Source organism: Agelaius phoeniceus, unplaced genomic scaffold (genome assembly GCF_051311805.1).
Source record: "Agelaius phoeniceus isolate bAgePho1 unplaced genomic scaffold, bAgePho1.hap1 Scaffold_436, whole genome shotgun sequence".
In the NCBI taxonomy this organism is placed as follows: domain Eukaryota; kingdom Metazoa; phylum Chordata; class Aves; order Passeriformes; family Icteridae; genus Agelaius; species Agelaius phoeniceus.
The window spans coordinates 42,501-48,107 of record NW_027510008.1 but is presented as its reverse complement, the minus strand read 5'-3'; the positions used below and the strand labels follow the sequence as shown (position 1 = coordinate 48,107).

General features: G+C 47.1%; 1 long non-coding RNA gene across 4 annotated transcripts; it reads right to left on the bottom strand.

The window, feature by feature from the left end:
* Positions 1–941: 941 nt before the first annotated feature.
* Positions 942–5,534, bottom strand: LOC143693234 (uncharacterized). Of its 4 annotated transcripts, XR_013180750.1 has the most exons (7): positions 5,224–5,534; positions 4,667–4,731; positions 3,983–4,046; positions 3,701–3,727; positions 3,268–3,343; positions 2,369–2,490; positions 942–1,960 (listed from the first exon to the last, which is right to left on the bottom strand). It is a non-coding gene; the product is annotated as an uncharacterized LOC143693234 (long non-coding RNA). The 4 variants fall into 4 exon arrangements; XR_013180749.1 differs by lacking the exon at positions 3,701–3,727; XR_013180748.1 differs by lacking the exons at positions 3,268–3,343; positions 3,701–3,727.
* Between the last annotated feature and the right edge of the window lie 73 nt (positions 5,535–5,607).

Sequence of the window (5,607 nt, the reverse complement as noted above, 5' to 3'; positions counted from 1 at the left end):
GCCCGGGACGAGGGTACACGGAGGCTGGGCACAGGAAGGAGACAGGGGGAACAGAAGGGAGTAGCGGGCTAGGGACAGGACAGGAAGGAGCCGGCTTTGCGGGGGGAGAGGGAATGGGGGAAAGGGAGCGAGAGAAGGCGAAGACGGGGAGAAGGAAGGAGGGCTAGAGAGAGGGACAGGCGGGGAAGCCTCCCAGAGCCCCGGCTGCACCCCGAGCCCGGCCCGGCGCCTCGCCCTGCCCGGGATGCTGCGGCGCTCGGCGGAGCTCGGCTCGCTCCGGAGACGCTCGGCTCCAGTCGGCTCTTGGCGCCTCAACTCGGCTCTTGGCGCCTGCATTCGCCTCTTCGGCCGAGCTCGCCTCGCTTCGGCCCAACTCCCAGCCGCTCTGTGCCTTCGGCGCGCCTCGGCTCCGCTCGCCTCGCCTCGGCTCCCCGACGGCGGGCGGGCAAGCGCCGCCGCCTCCCGTTCAGCTCGCCCGGCTCGGGGCTCTCCCGCTGCCGCGTCCCGCGGGCGGCCCGGCCACGGCGCGGACACGACCGGGAGCGCGGGCTCGGGCAGGAGCTCATTAGGCTGGGAGCGCACTGGCGCTAAGCAGCGCGCACGAGAGCAGCAGGCTCGCTTCGCCTGAGCTCGGCTCGCTTCGCTTCAGGCAGCCTCGGAAGCCTCGCCTCGGTTCGCTCGAGGCCGTCAGGGTCGGCCGCTCTCGCCTTGCTTCGGCCGAGCTCGTGCGATTCCCCCGAAGGCGGCGGCGTTCGGTTGTGGTTTTAGAAATATCCTCCTCTATCGATTGGATCTCTCTACAGTTAGATTTATATTTCTAGAATACTTCTATTAATCCAAACAAAAACCCCATCTCTAACCAAATAAATACAAGAAAACACCTTCTTTTAAACGGTATCGAAATATTTTTATACTTTGTATAGTTATACTCACATTTATATTTATCGTTTCTTTTGATGCAATCTATTAATAATTATCTATAATATCTATAAAATTCTAGACATGTATTTAAAGTATTATCTATATTATGTATCGTATCTACTGCTGCAACTGATTTTTTCTTCTAGTTTTAAACTTTATCTGTATGTATTTATGATATCTTTCTAGACTTAGATTTCTACCTTCATATTCTTTGTATTTATCATTTTTATCATCAAAACCCTGCCTATTGACAAGTAAAAAAAAACGCTTTCTTTAACGATCTAAAAAATATGTTTATATTTATAATTTTCCTATTTCTATTTATAATTTGCTCTCTAGTACGTGATAACATACCTGCTCCTGCACCGCAGTGGGGCTCCCTCTCCTGGGCACCTCGGGGTGCCCCCAGTGGCATCAGAGCCCCGAGTCTTCACCCCCCCCCTTTTCCTCTAGTTAGAAACGACACTGGAACTTTTTTCTGGAAACAAAGACATGACCTAAATCCTCTCCCCGTGTCCTAGACAGAGAGATGTTCAGTTCTTAGTTGCCTGGGCAGCAGTTTCTTCAATAGAATGATAAACAATATGGAAACGTTTTAGCTACAAGCAAATAGGCAAATCTGAACAAGGTCCTGGTGGCCAGCCACTGCAGTTCTTTTGAAGCAATTTTTTAAACAATCAAATACTGATACCACAAAAAATAAAGCAAAAAGCTGACTACCGGCTAAGAAAGAAGGAAAAATTAACTTTTGACGACAACAACAACATTCCAAGGACACAGGCTTTTTTCCAATCTCAGACCTTATTACTACTACCTCTCTTGGGAATTCTCATCGTGGATCCCAAAAGGAATAAATCCCTCAGCGTGTCCTAAAGCACCAAGGAGCTACCTACAAGTGAAGGTGGCTACTTTCAGTGCAGACACAGCTGATGACACAGCAGCAGCACAGTTCTGTGCTGCACAGGGATAGTACTGTCTCCTCTTCTCCAGCAGCTGACTCTCTCCTGCCATGGCTTCTGTAAATGCATCAGAGCACGACCTTAACCACAAACAGGCAAGAAAACACCATCCGAAGTCTTTCATTAAGCAGTACAAGAAGGGTTCCAAGCAGAGACCAACAGAATTTCAAGGAAGCAGTATGCACTTAAACCACTCAGACTTGTTCAAGTATCCGGCAAAATGGAACCATTCAGAAATGACAAAGAAAACCCCCCCAAGTATTTATACAGGAGTCCTTAATGTCAGAAAGGGGATGACAGGTTATGTTCAGATAAGATGAATGTTTATTTGGATCTATAAATAAACTTCTCTCGTGGTCCTTTGCCAAAAAATAGAACCTACAAGTGAACACCTACACCTGCCTCAAGAGACCTAACGAGCCCCTGGCAGCCACCGGCATCAAAGCGCAGTCGATGTTTCTAATCCAGGCTAAGGAGAACAATATCACCTTTTGTTCTCTCCAGTTTGTTTTCTCTGCAGTCACATTTGCTCCTTATGATTTTTACAGTCTCTGTATCTTCTCGGGCAGCGCTGAGTCTGATGACCGGGATACGAGAGTCCTTCCCTGCCCTACGGAGAGAACCAGGAAAAAAAGTTCAAAAAAGAACAGGGCAGTTTGAAGTTAATACCTCCGACGAGAAGCAGCACCCGACAAACAGAGCAACGGTGAACAAAGCGTGACACCTCCCTGGGGACAGAAGACTTACAAACTCTCCGGGATTTACAATTCCAGTAACCAAGCCCTTCAGCACAGCAGCCAAGTGTCCCATTAGGTGGTGCTGCACCAAAGAATGATCCAAGAGGTTCCAAAGAGTGAAATGCACGTTACTGTCCAAAGACGTAAAATCTTGCAAAATAACAAAACTACAATAGATCTAAACTACAGGGCAAGAGTACAAGTGTTAGCTTGAGGAGCTGGAACCATCCAGGTGAGCAACTGCTAACTGGATCCTCAACAGACTTTGAGGAACCCTTCAGGATACAGAAGGGTTTTCCCCAGAAATTGCACAGGCCGAGTTTTGATAGAAGTACACTTGCCAGATGCTCAGAAACGTCACCCATCCTCCTCCGGGTGTCCTGAGAGAGCTGCGAATGGCTCTCACGTGGTTTGAGCTGGTTCTGTAAGGGCTCAGGGTGAATTTCACCAGATGCAACCAAACTGGGCAACACCCAGTGGGACAGAAGGAACCCAAAGCTTGTTTTACCCAAAGCTTGGGTAAGCAGAGCTCCAGCAAATACTGAGGAAACGGACAGAACGGGGTAACAAATAATAAACATACCTTTTTTTTTTTTTTTTTTTTTTTTTTCAGATGAGCAAAACAATTAAGGAGAAGGTGAAAACCTCACCATGACTGAACATTTCATCACCTGTAAGCTGACCATCCTTAGCATAGAGGACTCCAAATTTAAAATTCACCGATCCCTGGAAAATAAAACCAAATATTATTTGGTGAACAGTCAAACAGAAGACATAAAAATTTGGTTCCTCTAATCTTTGCCTACATCCTACACGTTAGAACATACATTTTATACCATCTCCTACTACACAATAATTTACCTTTAAACTTTGATAGTATAGCATAAAATCATTAACTTAGACGGGTGATCAATTATGATTAAGTTGGTGCTTCAAGTTATTTTTGCTGTCAGGTTCCAAAAAACATGACTTCTTTTTACTGTAACGAGCAATTGATTTAGAACTCATCAAAAGCCCATCCAAATACAAAGCCGTATTCACCGGACGGGTCTGTGAGCAAGAAGTAGTTAGGCTTGTACTCACCTCTTGCCCTTCAAGAACCAATAAATCCTGTCAACAGAAACAGCATCTTTAGCCCCCTCCTATTAAAGATTCTACAAGGATGATGGTTTTATTTGTGCTTAGAAGTTTGGATTTGAAATGGCCAGCTCAATGGATAAAGAGACAGTTTAAGTAGTATTAGATTATTATTATTATTCTTATTAGCTACTGGAAGAAACAAACCAGTAGGATCTATACTTAATTACTTCTATTTCCAGGAAATCATAAAGAAAAAGAACCAAACCAAAAAAAGTCACTTCCTACCTTTTGTATCTCAGGATGAAAAATGTCTCTTGGGCTCTTCTCCAGTTTCTCCAGACTCCTGGCACTGAAATGCAAATGAACGAGTGCTTTATAGGAGGGCAAGTGCACATTCCAACCCCGAACCCCCAACCGATGGCAGTTACAGCGCTTACAAAATGAATCCTTCCCAGAGCCTCTGGGAAATGGAACGGTTTGTGCAACTGCCATTTCTTCCCCAAAATACTAACTCCCAACACTTCCTAAACTGAGTTTGCATTTTAAAAACAGAAATTAGGGAGACTCAGGGTGGAGATCAGGTTGAAATTGATTTCCTTCTAAAGCACAGGGGCTCTGTTCCATCACCCTTCACTTTGGCTCCACACGGAATCACAGGGAGCATTTTAGGAGGGCTCAAGAACCAATTCTATTTCTCTCTTTTTTCTAGTGCTCTCTCTTCCTAAATAATTCAAGGCAAGTCAAATGAAAAAGGACAAGTTCAGCAGCAAATTCACACTTTTCCCCTTTGTCTGCTCAAGAACAGCCTTTAAAACCACTTCTTGCTGCCTTCAACGGTTAAGACTTGCAAAACAGTTTCGCAAGTTTGATAGGTTTATCATAAAAACCACAGAACGCAAGCTCTGAATGACAGGAAAAGGTACACAGGCAAATATCTCAGCTGATGGTGGCTTATTTGTAAACACAGACCTTAACGGAGATTGCACGGAGAATGTTTCAGTGGGACTCTAAGGGAAAAATATTTTCTGAGTACCCTGTAAACAAGAAAAGCTAGGATATATTACAGGACATACCCACGTGTTCTGCATATTCAAATAGGATTATCAATAAAAACATTTAAGAAGGAAGAAAACCAAGGTAATTTTACTCAGCTATATTTACTGCCGATTTAGAGGAAAAAAAAAAAAAAGTGAACCAGAAACGCCTACAGTAGAACTTTAAACCAATTGCTTGGATAAAAGCAGCTCATGGAACATGAAGTAGAAAAAAAGCGAAACCAGTATCAGACCTGCCTATTTTCTTACCATTGCACAAGAAAATCCGACAAGCGGTAGAAAGTCACTGCCTAAAACCGATCCTAGGATGTAACCGAGAACAATGGAGGCATTTGCTAATCTAAACGGAAACCTTTTCCGGACCCTAGTGTCAAATCACACGTTTTGTCTCTCAGCAGCTCGAGGCTGGAGAGCATTTCCCCTGGGGGTCGGGAGGGTAGGGGCACAAGGGGCTGAGTTTGCCGATCGCACCTGTGCCATCAGAAGGATCCTGCCCGGCGCTCCTTGCGCTCGCCATTCTCCGGGCCATCGCTGTGTTTTACTGCTCAGCGATGCCGCTCCATCTGTTTGCGTGGAAGGAAGAGCCACGAGCACTGAGGCACTCAGCAGCCGTGTCATGCCAGCGATGTCGAGCGCTCTCTGCTCGCAAGGCTGAGCCCGCCGCGGAGCCGCCTCCGCAGCCGCTCGTCCGCCCCCGCCCGCAGCAGCGGTAGCGGCCCGAGGGAGACGGCTGCAGCTCGGCGGCTCCCGCGCCTCCGCCAGCCCGAGGGCAGCCGCCGCACAGTGACCGCGGCAGCGCCCGGCGCCGCTCGCCCGGGGCGGCTCCTGCAGCTCCCGGCCCGCGGCAGCAAAGCA